A 24,839-nucleotide genomic window follows, 5' to 3' on the forward strand; every position below is an offset into this window, starting at 1 on the left:
TTCATTGGCGGTATCTCATTTATACAGTGTATTTCAACCTTGATTACTGTATTGACCAGACAGGGTTTTGTAAATAGATTGTATATACAGCACAATTTCCCTACCACCACATGAGCACATTTCCCTGCACAAATCTTTCATGGAGCACCTTTCATGCAAATGTTTTTGATCGTTCGTTTCATGCTAAATAATGATAACATTTCAGATTGATGTGTTTTGACGTAATTCATGCTTCCACTGTGACCAATCTTTCTGTACGACGATCTTAGTACAGCAAACCTTTTGTTTTTTGGAATCTGTTTATTGCATTTTTAGGTCATGAACAACGTACAAAGAGGAATTGTAAAGAGAATTTGTTACATGTCGGGTATACACCACACTCGGCATTAGTCACCCCTCCAGTAACAGATAGGTCGGTACACATTTTTATCCAGAGTCACTTTCACATCCCGTCATCACCTGGCCATCCCAATAGCACTCTAGTTATGATGATCCTTCCCATGGACAGGACCCCTCCTGTCTATCCCCCTTCCATATCATCTGCTTCCTATGCTCCCTGGTACCGGTCCCAGATTTGAACTTGCACGGGCACCCCTGTGCCTTGTATTCCAATTGTTCAGTTCTCATGCACAAGTCCAGGTTTCAAGCTCACTCTCTGTGGGTTGTCACTGTTACATCTTCTCAGTGTGGGATGATGATCCATTTTGCCACCATCAGGGCTACATTGCAGAAGAGGAGCATATATTTGTCCAGAATTTGTTCTCCCCAAATGCCCAGTGCCTCCATTTGGGGGTTATTTACCACTGGCACGTCTATCACTGCTGATAATTTACGACTTACTATGCCCCAGTAATCCTGTGCCCAAGGGCATACCTATATTGTGAGCAGCAGTGAGCCCCTCTGCCCTCAACTAATTTGACACAGATCAATCCAGCCTGTTATTTTTTAATATGCCCTGTGGAGAATCTTCACTGGAATTAGCTGGAATCTCACCCATATGGCCACCTCCTATGAGTATCTTCAAGTTGCCCCCAATCATTATCCTCCATATTACCCAGGTCATGTTTCTATCTACCTCTAAAGCATCCAGTGGTGGGATACTGTTATTCAGGAGCATACTGTAAAATATAGAAACCACATGGATAGCAAAAGAGGATCCCAGCACCTTGTACTCAAGTGGTATTTCTTCCTCCACATTCCATACCAATTCCTCATACTCTCACATAAGGTGTTTGAACTACTAGTATCTGAGGTATTGGCTCCCTGTCAATTCATTTTCTTCCTGAAGTTTTGTTCCACCAGATGCCGCCCACCTTAGAGATGCCCAGTATATCACATTTCCTGTAGTCTTCTGTTTGTCAGAGTCCCTTGAGTACCTCTGTCTCCCATAGTGGAGTCTCAAGTGTCAGCTTTTCCTTCCAACCCAGAAGCTGCGTTGCTTTTCACCATATCTTAATCACCATGGCTGTTGGTGCAGGGAGTGCTGGGGCACTCCTCCTCCAGAAAGTTGAGCGACAAAGCCCCCAGGGTCCATTGACTGCCTGTCTGTAAGCAGTGATAGTTCCTGCTTCTTGGATAATGCCCAGTCCTTAACAACCAACGGATTGGTACCTCAATAGTAGAGCTGCAGGTTCTGAAGAGTGATACCTCCCACCGGAGCCTTCCTGCTTAAAGTGGTGAGAGCTATTCTGAGCAATCCCCATCCCACAGCAACAGTCTTGTTGCCTCATCCACAGATCGAAAGAAGCCATTTGCAACCTTGAAATGGGTGTTGTGCAACACATAATGACATTTGGGTAGGTAGATCATTTTGTAGAGATCTGCCCTGCGATTTTTTTCAAAAAAAATTAAAATGTTTTTTCACCCTTCAGGGTCCTTTAGGGACCCCCTGACAAAGGCTAGGGGGTCAGGAACGCTCTACCCTGCCCCCTTTTCACGTTCGCCACCTCTCTTTTTCACTCTCGCACCCACAACAAACAAAATGGTGGCCGACACTTCCTGATTTCGACCGATTCGAACGTTGACTGACATGTAACCACCAATCAGAATTATGCTCGCGCACGTTAGGGTGTGCGCACGGTGCGCGGCTATATATATGTATGTGCTTTTAAATGCAATTTTCTCAGGAACTACTGAACAGATTGACTCCATATATGCAAAAGGCACTTCCCTGACCTGAGGACTACCTCTCTGCTAAATTTCAAGTAATTCTGTTCAGCCGTTCGGGCTGTACCTTCGACTAAAGGTCCTATGGGAAAATGCATGGGGAAAATGCGTTTTGGGACCCCACTTTTTTCTCGGCCCCCGCTTGACAAATAACCCCGAGACTTTCAGGGTAGGAGCCGAGCGGAGCGCCCCATTAGTTTTGAAAATTTCGCGAGGAATCGTCAACCGGCGCCAATGTTATTCAAAATAGAATTTTCAGATTTCCTATGGAAACACGGTCCTAACTATAACTATCTACTGGCGACCGCCAGTAGAATATATATATATATATATATATATATATATATATATATATCTATATATATATATATATATATATATATACAATCCGCCAGTAATATGCACACTCGGAGTCACAGGTATTTCAAATATTCAAATAGGCAGTAGTTTAACACAACTCTGGCAATCCTAGAAAGGAAACTCAGAATTTGTCAAACAAACAATGCAAATTTATTCTATCACTATCCAAGGATAAGAGTTTGGTCATAAAACCATCCGATAAAGGTGGCAATATTGTTCTCTGGGGTAAGGAAATGTATATTAATGAAGCGAAAGACCAACTTAATAATAATGAATATTACTGCATATGTGATACCGCAGCGTACAATGCTAGAATAACTGCAACATGGCAAAAATTGTCGGAGTGGCAGGAACTTGGTATCATTTCTTGGCAAGAATACTGTTTCCTAAAACGTGATTTCCCTAAATTACCTATCTTATATCTCCTTCTTAAACTCCACAAACACCCCACTATTCCACCAGGGAGACCAATTGTGTCTTCTATGGGCAATGTGAACGAAAATGTATCTAAATATGTGGATCAATTTCTTTAGGAGCATGTTATGAAATTACCATCTTTTGTAAAAGATACAAAGGACTTCCTGAATAAACTTGAGGGTCTTATCTGGGATGAAAATTACCATCTCATCACCCTGGACCTGAATTCGCTATATACTATAATAGATCACGTCCAGGGGGTGGAAGTATGCATGCATTTTTTAGGTTCTAGAAACATTATGTACCTTGAACATGCACGCATGCTAGCTGACATGATGATGTCATGTTTAAAAAACAACATCTTCATGTTTGATGGGGTACTCTACAGGCAGGTGCGAGGCACGGCAATGGGAACGTGCTTCGCACCTAGCTTTGCAAACCTTTTCCTGGGAAAATGGGAGGAGGAAATTAGATCCAACTTGAATTTCGTCAAATACTTTGAGTCAGTGATTTTTTGGCTCAGGTATATTGACGACCTGTTAATTGTGTGGAACGGTGCAAAGGAAGAAGCAGTTGAGTTCATTAGTGAACTCAACAACAACCCATATAACATCAAACTTACATCTAACATCAGTAGAAGGAGGTAGAGTTCCTAGATACCCATATAGAAGTCCAAGATGGGAAACTCGTTACAAGTCTGTATAGGAAGGAAACGGCTGGGAACAGCTTACTTCATGCCCTTAGTGGTCACCCAGAACCTTTGAAATGAAGTATTCTGTACAGGGAGCTACTAAGGGCAAGAAGAAACTGCAGTACAGATGAAAACATCTTAGAAGAACAAAATAACATGCTCAAAAGGTTCCGTTAGAGAGGGTACCCCGAATGGGTCCTTAGAAATGCAGTGACGAAAATTACCAGTGCCAGTAGAACAAAGGCACTAGAACAGAGAGAAAAGGATCAGGATGATGCAGACAGTGACATTAGACTAATAACTACGTACAACAACAAATCACAGAAAATAAGCAAACTGCTAGCAGATAATTGGAAGATTCTCCAGACAGATGCTACTATAGGGAAAGAAATAGGAGAAAGACCCCTAATTACCTATAAGAAAGGTAGAAGCCTTAAAGACATACTGGTAAGAGGCGATATAACCGAACTGAAAAACAATAGCTTTCATGATTTAAAAGGATTCTTCCCCTGTGGGCACTGTAGAGCGTGCAAACTTAGCCACTCTGTCAAAGGATTTAATATCCCGGGAAGAAACAAAGAATGGAAAATCAACCAATTTTTGACATGCAGTAGTAATTTTATTGTATACGTACTTGAATGTCCCTGCGAATGCAGGTATGTAGGAAGCACGACCTGCATGGTAAAGAAAAGAGTTATGGAACATCTGAGAGCAATTACGAATGTAAATGTATAGTACCCGATTGCGAGACATTTTCTTGAATTCCATCAATCTAATAATTCTCTGCTCCGTTACTTTGCCATTGAACAAATAGCTCTAGGGCCAAGAGGTGGTAATAGAGATCTTAGATTAAGACAACGGGAATCGAAATGGATATTAGATTTGGAAACTATATTCCCTGGGGGACACAACCTTAACGAGGAACTAGCTTCACATCTCCATATTGAGTAAAAATCGTTTGGAAATTTTGGGAAGAGATGTTATACTTTTGCAGGAATAAACAGAATGTTTTTTGCTTATATGGAAATTATGTTGCCTTTGGAGACAGAAAGTAATGACTGTATATCTCTTATTTGTGTTTTTTACAGGAGGAAAGGAAGGGGCCCAGTCAAGGGTTGATCATCTCACGGGTTCCCTAACCTTTTCTTCCCGTGGCTCGGGACAACATTAAAACTCAGATAAGAGAATTTTGTATATTGAAATGTCTATTAGTTTCAATGAAACAATTGATTTCATTTTTTTCTATAAAAAATTATTTTACAATTTTTTACACTTTGTTATATCACGATTTGGGACAAGGGTATTAATTAAGATTATGATCTTGGTATATCTATATGTAGCAACAAGTATTGACTAGTGCAAAACCAGTGTAGAGAGGATAGAATACATACATTTCAGGCACTAGACCGATTACATTTCTCCTGACTATGGACATTCAATGTGTATTAAGAAGCCACTAGAGCGTGTTTATAGATGATGAAACAGGTGTTTTCTGATACTACAAAAATAAATAAATTAGTAATGAATGTATCAACAGAAGATTACATCAAGCTATATATAAAAAATATGGCGATATGTATAACCCGTATGTTTCAGAATCAGAAATATGTTTGTGGTGTCTATAATTCAGTATTTAACGAATGCTGGTATAGAATTAACTAGATAAAGTATATCTGTAAAATGTGGATTTGCACATTCCAACATGTCTGCCGCAATGTAACATCAAAACAGATTACCTGAAAGTATAGTCCTATTTTGCTGCCACTTTTTGGGTGAATTCACCTCAACGAACTTTATTTATAATGATGTAAAAGTGTATGTATGTTCGTGTGAACAAGACTTCGGTTGAAACGCGTTACGAACATTAAACTACTGCCTATTTGAAAAAAAAAAAAGAAAACAAACATTAAACTACTGCCTATTTGAAATACCTGCAACTCCGAGTGTGCATATTACTGGTGGATTGGATATATTATATTGCCGGCTTTGGGCGTACCGGCACTTTGCACCAACTGACAATGGGCTCGGCCTCCTAATGAACCGCTTCAGGTACTGAATACACAGCGGGGATTTTCTCGGCGGTTATTTATTCACCATAGCAGGACAGGACATAATGCATTTTGGTGTTGGCCTCAACCACAGGTCCAGCACCAAACCGGGCCGTGACACCAAGATACCGTGATCCTGCGTCTCCGTGCAGTCACGGACTGCTAGCAGCAGCACCCGCTTGTCTGGTCTTTCCCCATGGTGGGCCTGCAAATTCCAATACCTTAGATGTTTGAATATCGATGTTGCCAACATTTTCGCAGGACACCTGCAAGGCAGGTCCTCTGTACACACGCTACTGGCCAGCACGTGAAAATATGCAAAAAACTCCATTCAAAGAAACGAGCAGAGGACACAGCGGGATTTTCTCGGCAGTCATTTATTCACCATAGCAGGACAGGGCATAATGCATTTCAGCGTTGGCCTTCATCAGATGCTTCGTTGCACTAGGAAGGACTCGCTCCCTCATTTGAAAGTCACAATGCACTCCCATTGGTTGCAGTGTAGCAGACTCCGCCCTTGACTAATCACTGGTGCAGTCCTGGTCTTCACGGACTCCAATTTCCAGCATTCATCATTCTGGTAAGTATCATGAGCAGAGTTGTATTATGCTCATGTGAGCGCTGCTGTGCATGGCAAAGAGGGGAGAGGGCTAATGTTTGCCGAGTGGATCCCGTATTTGTGGTGTTTGTGGCCGCCTCGAGTCCCCAATGCCTCAACCAGAGATCCAGCACCAAACTGGGCCATGACACTGAGATACCGTGATCCCGCGTCTCCGTGCAGTCACAAACTGCTAGCCGCAGCAGCCGCTTGTCTGGTCTTTCCCCATGGTGGGCCTGCAAATTCCAATACCTTAGATGTTTGAAAATCGACGTTGCCAATATTTTCACAGGCCACTTGCAAGGCGGGTCCTCTGTACACGCGCTACTGGCCAGAACATGAAAATATGCAGAAAACTCCCTTCAAAGAAACGAGCAGAGGACACAGCGGGGATTTTCTCGGCGGTCATTTATTCACCATAGCAGGACAGGGAATAATGCATTTCGACGTTGGCCTTCATCAGATGACTGGTTGCACTAGGATGCACTCGCTCCCTCATTTGAAAGTCACAATTAACTCCAATTGGTTGGAGTGTAGCAGACTCCGCCCTTGACCAATTACTGGTGCAGTCCAGGTCTTCACGGATTCCATTTCCCAGCATTCATCATTCTGGTAAGTATCAGGAGCGGACTTGTTTTATGCTCATGTGAGCGCTGCTGTGCATGGCAAAGGGGGGAGAGGGCTAATGTTCACCGAGTGGATCCGGTATTTGTGGTGTTTGTGGCCGCCTCGAGTCCCCAACGCCTCAACCACAGATCCAGCACCAAACCGAGCCGTGACACGGAGATACCGGGATCCCGCGTCTCTGTGCAGTCACGGACTGCAAGCCGCAGCAGCCGCTTGCCTGGTCTTTCCCCATGGTGGGCCTGCAAATTCCAATACGTTGGATGTTTGAAAATCGACGTTGCCAATATTTTCGCAGGACACCTGCAAGGCAGGTCCTCTGTACACACGCTACTGGCCAGCACGTGAAAATATGCGAAAAACTCCATTCAAAGAAACGAGCAGAGGACACAGCGGGATTTTCTCGGCGGTCATTTATTCACCATAGCAGGACAGGGCATAATGCATTTCGGCGTTAGCCTTCATCAGATGCCTGGTTGCACTAGGATGCACTCGCTCACTCATTTGAAAGTCACAATGCACTCCCATTGGTTGGAGTGTAGCAGACTCTGCTCTTGACTAATCACTGGTGCAGTCCAGGTCTTCACGGACTCCAATTCCCAGCATTCATCATTCTGGTAAGTATCAGGTGCGGAGTTGTTTTATTCTCATGTGAGCGCTGCTGTGCATGGCAAAAGGGGGAGAGGGCTAATGTTCGCAGAGTGGATCCCGTATTTGTGGTGTTTGTGGCCACCTCGAGTTCCCAACGCCTCAACCACAGATCCAGCACCAAACCAGGCCGTGACATGGAAATACCGTGATCCCATGTATCCGTGCAGTCACAGACTGCTAGCCGCAGCAGCCGCTTGTCTGGTCTTTCCCCATGGTGGACCTGCAAATTCCAATACCTTGGATGTTTGAAAGTCGACGTTGCCAATATTTTCACAGGCCACTTGCAAGGCGGGTCCTCTGTACACGCGCTACTGGCCAGTACGTGAAAATATGCAAAAAACTCCCTTCAAAGAAACAAGCAGAGGAAACAGCGGGGATTTTCTCGGCGGCCATTTATTCACCATAGCAGGGCAGGGAATAATGCATTTCGGCATTGGCCTTCATCAGATGCCTGGTTGCGCTAGGATGCACTCGCTCCCTCATTTGAAAGTCACAATGCACTCCCATTGGTTGGAGTGTAACAGAGTCCGCCCTTGACTAATCACTGGTGCAGTCCAGGTCTTCACAGACTCCAATTCCCAGCATTCATCATTCTGGTAAGTATCAGGAGCGGAGTTGTTTTATGCTCATGTGAGCGCTGCTGTGCATGGCAAAGGGGGGAGAGGGCTTATGTTCGCCGAGTGGATCCCGTATTTGTGGTGTTTGTGGCCGCCTCGAGTCCCCAACGCCTCAACCACAGATCCAACACCAAAGCGGGCCGTGACACGGAGGTACCATGATCCCACGTCTCCGTGCAGTCACGGACTGCTAGCCACAGCAACCGCTTGTCTGGTCTCTCCCCATGGTGGGCCTGCAAATTCCAATACCTTGGCAGTTTGAAAATCGACGTTGCCAATATTTTCACAGGCCACTTGCAAGGCGGGTCCTCTGTACACGCGCTACTGGCCAGCACGTGAAAATATGCAAAAAACTCCCTTCAAAGAAATTAGCAGAGGACACAGCGAGGATTTTCTTGGTGGTCATTTATTCACCATAGCAGGACAGGGCATAATGAATTTCGGCGTTGGCCTTCATCAGATGCCTGGTTGCACTGTAGAAGGCGCAAGCCAAAACACGTAGGTCATTTTTCTGTCTGTATGCACACCTGCACTTTGCTGGTTATGGCCCCGTGATGAATGGAGGCTGATTTAATTATTACGAAGGATTTGTTGGTGCTGTTCTTCTGTTCGCCCTCGAGACGCGTGGCATATTGGAGGGCTGTCTGCATGAAGGTGGAAAGGAATTACATATACATATATATACATATACATATACATATACATATACATATATATATATACATATATATACATATATACACACACTGAAAAAAAGTAGGTTTCAGGGGCGTTATAGTTAGCTGGACTTTTCACTCGTACAAAACCATTGAAATTCCCCTGTTATAATTAGTTCAGCTAGGGACCATCAGGATTCAAATGAACTTAATCTCCCAACTAAAAACGGCCACAGGGCGTGTTTACATAGTGGTGAAGGGAGGGGACGGGGCCTGAGTTAATGTGTGCAAACAAGCCCTGTGGCGCATTTTAAGTTGGGGAAATAATTCCCCTTCAATCCTGAGGTACCCTGGGGGCCAACTTGCCCACCAGGTGCTTCCAGTAAGCGCCACTGTGCTGCGTTGCAGAGAGGTGGTCTAGGCCGTGCCCCTTTTTACATCTCTCTGCAACGCAGCTCTGTGGTGCTTACTGGAGGTACCTAGTGGTCTAGTTGGACCCTAGGGACCCTCAGGATTCAAGGGGACTTAATCTCCCAACTTAAAACGGCCACCGGGCGTGTTTACACAGTGGGGAAGGGAGGGGACGGGGCCTGAGGTGACGTGTGCAAAAACGCCCTGTGGCGCGTTTTAAGAGGTAGTTTTAATCCTTTGCCCTATTATATACTAGGGGCTTACAGAGGAGGTCATGTTAATCACAGGGGGACCCCAACGCATAGTGTTCCCTAGTGTATGTAGGTGTTTTCACTGTATTCTGAGAGTATTTTAACATAGCACTGGCTGGTTAATCAGACTCAGTTACCACCAGTCTCCGTCTGAAAAAGTTGAGGGTACAGGATGATTTTGCAACAAGGCTTGTTTCTGTTCTCATGTCATGAGTGATGTCACTGACCATGTCATGAGTGATGTAATATGTGACGTCATCAGCAGTGCATTGCGGGCGCGTGAGTTATAGTTAACTGAACTAACTATAACGGGGGAATTTCGATGGTTTTGTACGAGTGAAAAGTCCAGCTAACTATAACGCCCCTGAAACCTATGGTTTTTTCAGTGAATTTCAAAGGTTTTTTAAATGCTAATTTCTAACTATGCCAACAGAGAGAGGACATGTGAAGGAAGAAGAAAAAACGCACAGAAAGAAAAAAAAGAAATGCAGAAAGAAGCAGCAGAAGTCCTCAAAGACGAAAAAAAGTGCAGGAAGAAGGATAACGTGCAGAAAGAACAAACAGAAGAGCAGAAAGAAGCCTTGTTGCAAAATCATCCTGTACCCTCAACTTTTTCAGACGGATACTGGTGGTAACTGAGTCTGACTAACCAGTCCTAGAGCCAGTGCTATGTTAAAAGACACTCAGATACAGTGAAAACACCTACATACACTAGGGAGCACTATGCGTTGGGGTCCCCCTGTGATCACCATGACCGCCTCTGTAAGCCCCTAGTATATAATAGGGCAGGGGATTAAAACTACCTCTTAAAACGCGTCACCTCAGGCCCCGTCCCCTTCCTTCCCCACTGTGTAAACACGCCCTGTGGCCGTTTTAAGTTGATAGATTAAGTCCCCTTGAATCCTGAGGGTCCCTAGGGTCCAACTAGACCACTAGGTACCTCCAGTAAGCGCCACAGAGCTGCGTTGCAGAGAGATGTAAAGAGGGGCACGGCCTAGACCACCTCTCTGCAACGCAGCGCAGTGGTGCTTACTGGAAGCACCTGATGGGCAAGTTGGCCCCCAGGGTCCCTCAGGATTGAAGGGGAATTATTTCCCCAACTTAAAACGCGCCACAGGGCTTGTTTGCACACATTAACTCCGGCCCCGTCCCCTCATTTCCCCACTGTGTAAACATGCCCTGTGGCCATTTTTTAAGTTGGGAGATTAAGTCCCCTTGAATCCTGATGGTCCCTAGGGGCAAAAGAGCCCACTATGGAAGGCCAGTAAGCGCAATTGTAGAGAGGTGTAAAAAGGGGCATGGCCTGCACCACCTCTCTGCAACGCAGAGCAGTGGCGCTTACTGCAAGCACCTGGTGGGCTAGTTGGCCCCCAGGGTCCCTTAGGATTGAAAGGGAATTATTTCCCCAACTTAAAACGCACCACAGGGCGTGTTTGCACACGTCACCTCAGGCCCCGTCCCCTCCCTTCCCCACTGTGTAAACACGTCCTGTGGCCTTTTTTTAGGTTGGGAGATTAAGTCCCCATGAATCCTGAGGGTCCCTAGGGGCAAAATAGCCCACTAGGTACGTCCAGTAAGCGCCATTGCAGAGAGGTGTAAAAAGTGGCACGGCCTGCACCACCTCTCTGCAACGCAGCTCAGTGGCGCTTACTGGAAGCACCTGGTGGGCTAGTTAGCCCCCAGGGGCCCTCAGGATTTAAGGGCAATTATTTGCCCAACTTAACACGCGCAATAGGGAGTGTTTGCACACGTCACCTCAGGCCCCGTCCCCTCCCTTCCGCACTGTGTAAACACGCCCTGTGGCCGTTTTTTAAGTTGGGAGATTAAGTCCCCTTGAATACTGAGGGTCCCTAGGGGCAAAATAGCCCACTAGGTACGTCCAGTAAGCTCCATTGCAGAGAGGTGTAAAAAGGGGCACGGCCTGCACCACCTCTCTGCAACGCAGAGCAGTGGCGCTTACTGGAAGCACCTGGTGGGCTTGAGGTTCTGGACTTTTAAGAGTCCAGAGGTGTCAGGGAAACAACACCCGAAGACCCCTGAGTTCCTTCCTGTCTCGGTGCACAAATAAACAGAGACACGGGTTTCTCGATGGTGGCGTCAGAGACCAAGATTTATTCACTGCAGGGACACAGAAGTCATAGGAACCACACAGAGGCAGAATCTACGAGACTGTTCAAATTGCATTAAGTGGGTTGTTCCTTAAATACACGAAAAATGTCTTTAGGCAACATTACACGAATATTTCTCATGCCCAACCCGGTATCCCAAACAAACAGTAAATAGATATCAAACAATAACTAATCATAGGTTTTCGGTATTCGATCAGGTCCCCTTGTCAGTTTTCCATTCTTTGCCCGATCCTCCCCATCATAAAAATCGTTACCTCCCCATTGTAAAAGCCCAGAAGGAGAGGAGCAGAGCCAGGTGCAAAGGATTGAAAGAGTAGGATAAGAGGTGTTTATGGATCATAAACGGGCATGGCTACCGTCTTCGGCCTTTCAGTAAGGACAACGGACACGGGAACCAGTATAGCAGGACTGGCCTCAGGCAAGGGAGGAAGCTTGATTCTGCCTAGTCATGCAGCGTCAGCCTTTTTCGGGGGCTCGAGCTTACGTGTCCTTAACAAGGTGACTCTGCCGGGGTCATCACCCGTTCATTGACTATGTGAGGGCAAGAAACAAAATGGATGCCGTAACTAAAATGGATGCCATGACTTTACAACAGAATGCCCTATTTCTCAGTGAATTCATGCTAGTTGCGTAGCGAAAACACTGTCATGCATATAATGGATCATTTGCGGTTCATTGGTACCGAAATCGTGTCAGTACTACGATACCGAAATCACGGGTTCGGATCGCTACAGAACCTCAGACCGTCCTTTTGCCCTTACATAGGCAATAACTTACTCTATGTCAGAGTCCATTTCTATGTTCATCAGGTCACTGATATGTTGTTGAAGCATTACTCTATCCCGTGGTGTATCTCTAAAGACAGGTGGTCTTCTTACGCATGTTGAAACGCAGAGATTACATAAGGCAGGACCACACTGAACAATGAGACAGCACGAAAATAAAAATACCAACGCAACACCAGTGACTATTAGAACCTTCCATCCCCACGCAGATAACAGGCTCCAGAACCATCCCATTAATGACCAGTCACCTTCCTCTACGTGAATAGAGTCAGAGATTTTGTGTAACTTAGAGATGGCCTTGTATACCGTTGGCACATTATCTGGGATAAAAATACAGCAACTCGATTGGATCATCTTACATACTCCACCTCGATCTGCAAGTAACACATCAAGGACCATACGGTTCTGTAACGTCATGAGGCGATCCGCTTGAAGCTCAGCTGTCAGGTTACTAAGGGCACCCGCAGTTTCAGTGATAGTGGATTTAACTACCCGTGTTAGTTGGCGTAAGTTTCTACTGTTGGCCATAGGCCCCCAGAATGGAAGGAAACCTTTGAAGAAGTCTCCTGCTTCTTGGCCAGCAGTATCTTCTTTACTGAAAACACCTCTCACAACTCTAGTTTTGTGATAATCCGGTGCAGCAGTGTATGTCGGAGGCAACAGTTGAGCGATATAACATGAGCCTGAAAAGTCAGCAGGCAGCCATGTATATGCTCTGTCTTGGCAAACAAAATAGGTACCCTTAGCAGCTAAGAATGCAGGGGAAGATTGTGACGGGAAAACATATGTTTCAATACAGTCACTCTTCCCTAGTCGAGCTTTCGGATTCCTCCCATTTCCTTGCAAACAGACCTGACCCTGGTGGGGTACGACCCAGATCGGAGTCGAGCTTTTACGTTTGTTCTCACCCAAAGTAATGCCATATTCCGTAACATTCCAACCCATGTAAACTCGCAATTCATCCTTGGGAATGAACGGAGTGTTATTGACATCTCTAACCATGTCGGTGATTCCTTTCACCAAGGCTCTATTAGCAGAGTTATACCTAGTGGAACGCGGAGGTCGTGGAGGATAGGTCTCTAGGGCATAAGCGAACATGGTCTGAAATGCCCAGAATGATCCATTATAACTAAAGGGCAGAACCAGATAAGGGATGCCCTTGTCCATGGTATGTGGTATCAAGCCACACACCCAGCAGTTTGTTGTGTTAACCACTAGTTGATGTTGGTGCAAGAGCTGAATGAAAGTGTTATTTATAAACTCAGAGCGTCGAGCTTGCTCGTGGGCAGGAAAAGGATGGAAGGAATGAAGAGAAACAACAGTCGGAGAAACAGGAGCATGGGGGGATACTGTAGATGTAACAGGTGTAAAGATCAACTGAATACCAAAAATAATTCTGCCTACCAAAGTTATAAAAACAATTAGAAGTGTCAGAGTACATTGCATTAGAAAACATTTGCTCTACAATATGTCATATAGTTTTGTCTTGTGCACATTTATGACGTTAACTCGTCGCAGTTCAGGAAGCTCCATCTTCTACAACCGTTCGCAACGGATGGTTTGTACCTGTTAAAAAAACTTGCCTCTGTTTACCCTGGGAGTTCCCAAAATAAACAGAAGAAACCGACCTTGTGTCTGGTTCCCTGCAAATTAAAACAAGGCACACGTTACGACCCTACGGTAACCCAGACGGCAAGGCGAGAGAAACAACAAAAACAAAAAAAATTAAATTTAGAGCAAACTTCCTGACTAAATGGAATGCAATAAGATCAAAACAGTTTTCAAACAGAAAGGTAATTATGCAATGTCATTAGTTCATAACATGAGAACGTAGATTATATCTGTACTTTCCGGGTCTTGTCTGATCTTGAAATAGCTGGTCTACAGGTGCAGAAATGTTCGACTCCACAGGTGACAAATGTTCACTTTGTACAACACTCGGTCCAGGATTCAAAAGAGCGGTTCCTGCTGAGGTGTCAAAGTTCTGCGTTTCAGTTCGTGGGTCCGTCATGTACTCTGCATCACTGAAAGGGATGTGCCTAGGAACAGGTTCTGTCTCGGATACACCAAATCCCTGTCTAATCCAGTTGTCATAGGGGAGTGGGAGAGGGACACGCTTCGTATGGCTAGCGTGCACCCAATTCTTCCTTCCAGCTAGGCGTACAGCAGTTCTCGTTGTTAGGAGTACCTGGAACGGACCCACGAATCTTGGCTGGAGATTCCGAGTTCGCTCAAAATTCCGCACCACAACTTGGTCGCCTGGTTTCAACGTGTGGCCTGGACTCTCTGGCAGTTTAGGCAAGGATTCGAATACCTGTTGATGAATAAGGCTTAGTTTAGCAGTCAGGTCATAAAGGTAATCAATCAACATTGGGTATTCGATCTGTTTGAATTCCTTTGGCCTAGGGACTCCCCAAACATTAGCAGGACGACCGAACACAATCTCATATGGGCTAAGCCCTACTCGAGAGTGTACAGTCGCTCTGGTGGACAATAGAGCTAAAGGCAGTGCATCTGGCCAAGATAGACCAGTGGAAGCTTGAATTTTAGCAAGTTTCAGCTTCAGGGTGCCATTGTACCCTTCAACCAAACCCGCTGACTGTGGGTGATTTGCACTGTGGAATTTCTGGGTAATACCCAGACCCGTACACACACTCTTCATGACTTTCCCTACAAACTCACTTCCATTGTCCGACCAAACAATCCGTGGCATACCATACCTGGGGAAATATTCTTTGAGGAGGATTTTGGCAGTGGACATAGCAGTGTTATCCTTTAACGGATACGCCTCAATCCATCTTGAAAAGGCACAGACTACCACTAGGACATATTTAAGATTATTACACCTGTCCATGTGGATAAAATCCAACTGAATCACTTCAAAGGGGCAAGAAGGGGGAGCAAAATGACCAGTTGGGGTTGGGGTTCCCTTGCCAGGATTATGCATCAGGCATATCATGCAGTTTTTCACCACTCTTTCCGCACACTTATTAATTCCATCATTCTTCCATACTGGAGCTAACATTTTACAGATCCCTTTCGAACTGATGTGCGCCGCTCCATGCGCCATCGTGACTACCGCGAGCACATACGCATCAGGTAACATCCAACGCTGCTGCTCAGACAAATCAACCCAACATCCACTTGAATCCATTTTACCCGTTTTCTCCTTCCATTCATTCTTCTCCTTTTCAGTTGCTTCAGTCTGGATTGCTTTCACACTTTCAATCGTATTCTCACACATCCCTGACTCAGCAATCCATCTCGCAGACGTTGCAACGTACATTCGGCTCGTCATGTTCTTGGCCGTTTCTTTAGCGACCTCATCAGCAAACGCATTCCCTCGGCCAACATCATCCGTAATCTTTCGATGTGCACTGCATTTCACAATCGCAACTTCATTCGGTAGGGTCAGGGATTCCAATAGATCGCTGACTAACTGTCCATGTTGGATCTTAGTCCCATGGGACGTGAGAAAACCTCTTTCTTTTCAGAGACATCCAAAGCTATGTGCTACGCCGAAGGCGTATTGGCTATCAGTAAACACATTCACTCTCTTTCCCTCAGCTAAAACACACACTCTTGTTAATGCAATTAATTCTGCAGCTTGGGCAGAATTCTGACTTACTCTTGCAGTCTCAACAATCGTACTCAAAGTCGTAACTGCATACGCGGCCGTCACATCACCATTCTGTAGTTTGAAACACGACCCATCGACATATAAAGTGCCGTCTGGATCTAGTAACGGAGTATCTTTTAAATCAATCCTACCTTTTGTCTCTTCCTCAGTTCTGAAACAACAGTCATGGGGCTCTGAATCACTCGACTCCTGAGTAGTCGGCAACAGCGTTGCTGGATTCAATATGTTGCATCGCTTGATCTGAATGTGACTTGCCAAAAGCGTTAGCTCATAGCCTGATAGTCTAGCACTGGTGAGGTGCTGAGTTTTCGTTCGATTCATGAGTGTATCCACAGCATGTGGAACCATGACTACTAACATGTTGTTCATGACTAGTCCAGCAGACTGTCGGATAGACACTGCAGCTGCTGCTGTAGCTCTCAAACAACTTGGCAATGCTCTGGCTACCGGATCTAATGTGGATGAGAAATATGCACAAGGCCGCTGTTTGTCACCAAATTGTTGCGTTAATACACTCAACGCACAACCTTCTCTTTCATGGACATATAAAGTAAACGGCTTACTGTAGTCAGGAGTACCCAACACAGGAGCTGAACACAGCGCATTACGTAAGTCGGAGAAGCTCTGTTGACATTCATCAGACCATGGCAAAGGGCTCGGAACACCTTTTCCAGTCAGGGCTACCAATGGTTTCGCCATGAGAGAAAAATTTGGGATCCATTGCCTGCAGTATGACGTAATACCCAAAAACGCACGTACTTCTCTCTGTGTGCTTGGTACAGTCATCTGCGAAATTGCTTTGATTCTCTCTGGGGTCAACCTTCTTCCCTCCTTTGACAAAAGATGACCTAAGTAGGTCACTTCTTGGCAACAATATTGCAGTTTAGAAGGTGAAACCTTGTGATGTAAGTCTGACAAATGACGTAATAAAGAAATTGTAGCTATTTTGCAGGTTTCCTTGTCACCAGCAGCCAGTAAAAGATCGTTTACGTATTGGATCAGAGCAACACCAGGAGGAAGCACAAGAGCATCTAATTGACTCTTCAATGCTTGGCTGTAAATTGAAGGGCTCTCACAATAACCTTGTGGAGCGCGTTTGAATCTGAAACTGCGACCTCCTAAGGAGAAACCAAAAATGTCTCTACTTTCCTCCGCTATCGGAATGCTGAAAAAGGCATTCTTCAAATCGATCACTGTAAACCATGAGGCTGAGGCAGGAATCAACGTCAATAATGCAGTGATATCTGGTACCACAGGAAACTGCGGAATCACTATTTTGTTAACTTCTCTGAGGTCAATCACAAATCTGTTGATTGGAGGTTTGGACGGGTCAGTGCGTTTCAAAATCGGCAGAACAGGACTATTGCAGACATTTCCTCTAGTTTCCTCTATCACATCTTTCTGTATTAAGTCTTTCACAATCAGCAAGAGTGCACGTTCACCTTCATTCGAAATCCGATACTGTGGGATTCGTGGGAATTTAACATTTGCTTTCAGACTTACCACATAAGGGGGAATTTCCAAGAGGCCTACATCGTTAGGACCAGTCGCCCAAAGAGTATCAGGGAGAGAACGCAGCTCCGGTGGGAGCTTATCCATCGACATATACATTGGAGAGATGACTCTTTTGCCTAGTGTGAGCTGTACTCCTGAAGGAGAACAGTACAATGTCGCATGCAGGCGTTTCAACAGATCTAAACCAAGCAGATTCTCATTACAACCGGTTGTTAGAATAAGGGGTGCTTCTAGTTCGCATGGCCCAACAGATATTGATAAAGGACTAGAAACAGGATTGTGAACAGGGGCGCCTGAGAAACCTACTGAAGTGTTCGTTAAGCCAGACAAAGGTGCGCCAGGGAGTTTCGCATGCATAATTGAACTTTTTGCCGCACCAGTATCCAACAGAAACGGTTCGACCACACCTGATGTAACTACTGCGACATAAGGTCCATTCTGATCAACTGGAACTGATACTACTCCCTCTCTTTGCCTGTGGCTGTCCTAGTACTCGCTTCTCTGAATCTCTTCATTATGATCATAATAATCTTCAACATGATACTGTGGAGATCTACCTGGTTGCGCAGGTTGTACATTTCGCTGATCGAAATAATTTGAAGGGCGATCAGCCTGTGGTGTCATTGTACCATGTCCTCTACCTCTAGGAGCTTGCATAAACCCAACATTACCTCTCTGAGCTGGGACACCACTAGTCTGTGCGTGCAGTACCGGACACTCATTCTTATAATGACCCTCCTTTTTACAATAGGCACACTGATTCCATGCTAACTGTTGTCGGGAAAAACCATAATTAAATCTTTGGGACGTCCCTTGCTGGAATTGTGGCTGTTGCTGAAACTGGGGTCGCTGCTGTGAATCTGACTGATTCGAGCGAGGCGGATACGCCTGTTGCAATAGAACTTTAGTCTTTGAATCTTTCGTTTTCTTTTCTGACTTTTCCTTCTCTTCTTTCTCTCTATTCTCGTAATACTGAGCAGTTGCAAGTATCTGTGCTGTCGTCGACACTGCCCATGCACTTTCAGAATCCTTTAACTTGTTACTAAGCTCAGGTAGTAAATTAAACACAAACTTGTCGACAAATAACCTCTGGCCTCCCTCAGTACTCATATCTTGCCCACTGTGGTCTACGAAGGTCTCTTCAAATCTAGTGAAAAAGTCAGAGACGCTTTTGTCCTTCTTTTGCTTGCATGCCGATAGTTTATCCCAATTTACTCGTAACGCTGGCATCAGCGTTTTCATCAGATTAATTATTCTGCCAGGTAAGGCAGCAATCAGAGGTTCAGGTTTAGCACCGCCAACTTGTTGCCCATCTGCTGCTACAATAGCTGGCCAATCACCTCCTAAGGCGACTGGGTGGTTCTCTTGCCGAATCTTGGCCCATATAGGCTGTGGCACTACATTGCCAAATAGCATTTCAATGTCTGCCAGATTCATGACACACGCTTGAACTGTCTGCGTTAACTCTTTATAATAACCAGCAGGATTTTTACGCGGGTCCGGCAACGCCTGTTTTACTGCTAATACTTCGGCCCGCTTCCAAGGGATGTGTATCCACACTCTCTGGAATTGTGCCGGAGCAGCTAAAATACCCTGAGCCGCATCAGCTTGAACTGCATCACGCCATATCGGTGGAACTTCCCTCATCGGATATTGACCTCGTCTTTTCCTAGTAATCGATGAACCATCATGGTCCCTTAGCGTTCGAAGAGGGGAATCATCCCTATAAGCTAAAATCAGTTCTATCGCTCCTTTTACCTCTGAACCTATCACCATTCCTGTGGCGAATTTCTGCTGAACATTTATCAGATCAGAGGGGACGGAATCTAAGTCATCATCTTCCCATTCTTCACGCACAAGAGAACACATCACGTCAAAAACGTAACGTTGAGTTGGTTCATTCCATTGCATAAAGGTATCTAACACTCTTCGTGCATCATACTTCACAGCTTTCGACATCCACCTAAGAGCTGTCAAATCTAACATTTCTCGTTCCTGGGGACCAGGAAGCGGGCTACGTCTCTGTATAGAGTCAGAAACGGGGGTCCCAATTAAAGACCTGTAGAGAGGAGTTAAGATATTAGTTACAGAGTCGGTTATTTTCCGACGAACGGAAAGCGGAGTCAGAATGTTCACAGGGTTCGGGGACAGGGCAGCTGAAGCAGATGAAATAGTAAGGGTGGGAGTAGCAGGTAAAGCAGTTTGCGAAACGACAGGCAAAGGCGGAACAGGCGACCCTGGAAGAGGGGGTGCCGAAGGAACATTAACCACGGGAAGGACAGGAGCTGGAATCAAAGGAAGTGGAGCAACTATTCCAGGCTGACCAGCAGCTGGCTGTACAACAGGTAGTAACTGTGGTGTTGTAATACCCTGTGCATACGGTGGAGGTGAATTCAACAGGTAAGACAACAGAGGATCCTTTTCATGATCCTCCTTCGGCTTAGTAGGTCAAGATGGCAATACGGGGTAACATTTATCAATTGCCAAATTATATTTTCTATTCGCCATCTCCATTGCTTTCTCAGTCTCGTTGACATGCAGCTGCCTAGCAGACTCCATTAAAGTCAACCCTTTCTCTTTCTGTTCTTTCTTCGTCTTCCTAATTTCTCTCTGTTTGGCTTCTTTGCGCCATACGCGAAAAGAATCAAACATTGCCGGCCGGGCTTTTTTCTTAAACAACTTCATTTCTAGATTGTCTAGTATTTCGGTTTCGAAGCTACCATGCGGTGGCCAACTAAGGACACCATCTTTCCTGGTATAACGGACCCATACTTCATTATACGTAATAGGACCCACACCATGTTTACAATAGAGCTCATATGTAGGAGTTCCAATCGGAGGAACCGAACACGAATCCTCCAACCGGGAATCCCCGTTGCAACGTAACCAGGACAGGAAACAATTACTACTGGTAGTCATGACGAACAAAAAAAATTCCAACAAAATGCGCAGAGGACTTAGGCCTATCAAAATAAACTAATACCAAAACAAAGATTATCTAAACAAGAGCAACCAATGATAATCTACGAATTAAACCAGAGCAACAAAGAACAACCAAACTGAGCGTAACCCACTTAACACTTAACTGAAATGTGGAAGACGTCACCAAGGAGAACCCGTCTACGTCTTGCCGTACTAAGGTCTGCACCTCGGGTCCAAGACAGGGCGACAGTCAGGGCAGCGGTCGTCTGTAGCCGTCTGGGAACGGGAACCCACGTGGAAGAGATCGTTGGGCCACTTTTACGACATGCAGGGATCGATGAAGCGGGGTACCTCCCTCCGGAATCTTCTCACGAACCTTCTCGAACTTTTCAGGCTTTGGACCGGTACCGGATGACGTCGCCCCACGTTGGGCGCCAATTTGAGGTTCTGGACTTTTAAGAGTCCAGAGGTGTCAGGGAAACAACACCCGAAGACCCCTGAGTTCCTTCCTGTCTCGGTGCACAAATAAACAGAGACACGGGTTTCTCGATGGTGGCGTCAGAGACCAAGATTTATTCACTGCAGGGACACAGAAGTCATAGGAACCACACAGAGGCAGAATCTACGAGACTGTTCAAATTGCATTAAGTGGGTTGTTCCTTAAATACACGAAAAATGTCTTTAGGCAACATTACACGATTATTTCTCATGCCCAACCCGGTATCCCAAACAAACAGTAAATAGATATCAAACAATAACTAATCATAGGTTTTCGGTATTCGATCAGGTCCCCTTGTCAGTTTTCCATTCTTTGCCCGATCCTCCCCATCATAAAAATCGTTACCTCCCCATTGTAAAAGCCCAGAAGGAGAGGAGCAGAGCCAGGTGCAAAGGATTTAAAGAGTAGGATAAGAGGTGTTTATGGATCATAAACGGGCATGGCTACCGTCTTCGGCCTTTCAGTAAGGACAACGGACATGGGAACCAGTATAGCAGGACTGGCCTCAGGCAAGGGAGGCAGCTTGATTCTGCCTAGTCATGCAGCGTCAGCCTTTTTCGGGGGCTCGAGCTTACGTGTCCTTAACAAGGTGACTCTGCCGGGGTCATCACCCGTTCATTGACTATGTGAGGGCAAGAAACAAAATGGATGCCGTAACTAAAATGGATGCCATGACTTTACAACAGAATGCCTTATTTCTCAGTGAATTCATGCTAGTTGCGTAGCGAAAACACTGTCATGCATATAATGGATCATTTGCGGTTCATTGGTACCGAAATCGTGTCAGTACTACGATACTGAAATCACGGGTTCGGATCGCTACAGAACCTCAGGCTAGTCCCTCAGGATTGAAAGGGAATTATTTCCCCAACTTAAAACGCGACACAGGGCATGTTTGCACATGTCACCTCAGGCCCCGTCCCCTCCCTTCACCACTGTGTAAATGTGCCCTGTGGCCATTCTAAGTTGAGAGATTAAGTCCCCTTGAATCCTAAGTGTCCCTAGGGTAAAACTAGCCCACTACGTACCTCCAGTAAGCGCCACAGAGCTGTGTTGCATAGAGGTGTAAAAAGGGTCATGGCCTCAGAACACCTGTCTGCAACGCAGCTCCCTGGCGCATACTGGAGTTACCTGTTGGGCTTGCTGGCCCTCAGGGACCCTCAGTATTGAAGGGGAATAAATCCCACAATTCACAACTGGCCAGGGGGCGCGTTTGCAGTGTGCTGCAAGGAGGGGGCGTGGCCTCCGGGCCGATGCCAGTCTTTTATTTATTTTATTTTTTAAGAAGGAGGGCTGTGTGGCCCCCCCTTCTTTTTCTAATTTATTGGCCCTGGGGACCCCATCCCCCCAAAGCCTGCACCCTAATTGTTTTGTTGAAAAAAATTAATTTGGCCCTCCCAAGGCCTTAATCGGCCCCGGGGACCCCAACTCCCAGGTCATGGCCTTTTTTAAAAAATTCTTTAGGAGGGGGGCTGCGTTTCCCCCCTCCTCAGGCCACTTATGGCCCCGGGGACCCCATCCCCTGGGGACGGCCTTTGTTTTTTATTATTTTCTTTCTAAAAATATTTATAGAAACACCTAGGACATGCTGGACAAACCGTATGTACCTATCACCATGACGATTTGAGTGATATTCATTAAAAGGCGACTATGCATACAATGAATCCACGTGGAATGTAATTACACCGCTAGTGAAGCTCTGACGTGTCTGACGCCCTACCGTGCCTAATCCCGGCGCCCCCGCCGGTGGGTACTCTCCAAGTAGACACCCTTGTTGTTTATTTATACAAACATGGGTAGCTATTGACGGGCACATTTAATACACACTCACACCAAGCCATTCAAAGGGGATTTGACAGAAAGTCGACCAAAGTATGCAAGAAACCCCCTCACGGTTAATAAAACACACATCCACCGCCGAATGTGTAATACTTTTTATTTTACTCTCTGGAAAGGAGACAAACCTCACTTGAGAGTCACAGCGTGCTCCTGGCTGAGCCCAATGCTGTTCTACACCCACCAGTGCCCGCCGAGTGCCACACACCTCTGTGTTGTATTCCACCAGCTAGTCCGTATGCTATCACACTCTCTAGCCCATGTGCACTGTAACACCACCCCGTGAATATGTCATGCCACACTTGCCTTCGCACGGGTTATATTGCCCCATCTAGCGGGCCTTCCTCGATGCCTATGTTATAACGCACAGCGCTATGCCATGCATATTACAATCTGGGATCCATATCTTTGTCACAGTGCATGTGCAATGTTACACTCCCCAGCACATATTTTATATTACAACTTTAGAGACTAGTTAGGTTACACAACACTGCCCTGTGAATATTACACTCCAAGGCACATAACGCATAGCACGCGCTAGTGCCTGTGCTATCTCGCGCTCTCCAATTAATCTGTCATTGCGCACAATGTATTGCATATTATATTTCACGCCCCGGTTCATCTTACATCACACCTTTTGGTGCATATTTTATACCATATACTATATCTAGTTTTCATTTTCAATCGTGCTCTTAGGACTATGTTCTATTTAACACTGCGTCCACCTACCCTTTTCATGGTCATTACATTTTGCGATGGGGGGTGGAGGGTCAGGGGGTATTTCTGCCAAGTGAGCCCAGAATCACAGTCACAAACGTCCTCTTTTTCCTGAATAAAAGTGAGATTATGCTGCATACTTGTTCATATTTTAAGTAGTTCGCACAGACACACATTTTAAAAACAATAAAGTTCCTAATACCCACCTTCTCTGAACAGTTAGCTTGCTGCCCCATCCACCTCCTCCCTATCCTCTGTTCCATGGACTAGCCTCCTCCCTCCTGCCATGCATGGTCTGATGTGCTGCCACTGCCCTCAATTTAGCATGATGTACCAGTCCACTCCTCCTGCCCTCCATTGCCCAATTCTATGGCCCATCATTGACCTCCTGCTTAGCCTCTGTGCTTAGCTTGCTGCCCCTATTCTCCTTCCCCCTGCTCTCCGATGTCTTTGTGCATGCCCCTGCTCCATCCTTTTTGCCCACCATGTTCCATGGACCTGCCACTCCTATCTACTCTGAGTGTTCTGTTGAGCTGCCACTCCCCTCCCACCTGCCTAGCATTGTCAAATGACTGCAACCTGTCCCTGCCACCTCCACCCTGCCTGTCCACATGTCATGCCCCTATCCCCTTCCTCCTGTCCTCCATGGTCCATTTTACTGCCACACCCTTCTAACCTCCCTGGTCTGTTGTGCTGCAACTGCTCCTCCTGCCTGCCACGTGTGGTCTGTTGTGAGGCCCCTTCCCCTAAACTCTCTTGCCTGTGCCCAGGCCCTGACCCTCCCTTCCTTCCATCCTTCAAGGTCCTTTGTGCATGCCCTTGCACCCTCCTTCTTGCCCATCATAGCCATTGTGCTGCCACTAACCCTCCCGCTTGCCATGCATGGCCTTCTGTGCTTCCATGGCCCCTCCCACCTTCCCTGTGTGGTCAGCTAGCTGCCCCTGACTCCCTCCCACCTTCCCTCCATGGTCTGTGTGTACGCCATCATAGTCTCATTGTTGCTCTATAGGGTGTGTCTTGTTTCTAGTGCCCATCCTGCCTGACCTCCATGGTCATCTTGCTGCTCCTGCCCTGCCCCCTTTCCCCCAGCCCTCTATTTCCATGTGCAGACCCCTATTCTCTCCCTCCTGGCTTGTCTGTTCCATTGTAATGCCCCTGATCTGTCCCTCCTGCCCTTTATGGTCTGTTGTGCTGCAGCTTTCTCTCCTGTCTGTCCATTAAGGTCAGCTGGCTACCATTGCCTCTTTCCCCTCTGTTCTCTGTTGTCCATGTGCATGGTCCTGTCCCCTCCCTATTGCTTTCTATG

Source organism: Triturus cristatus, chromosome 2_2 (genome assembly GCF_964204655.1).
Source record: "Triturus cristatus chromosome 2_2, aTriCri1.1, whole genome shotgun sequence".
Classification (NCBI taxonomy): Eukaryota; Metazoa; Chordata; class Amphibia; order Caudata; family Salamandridae; genus Triturus; species Triturus cristatus.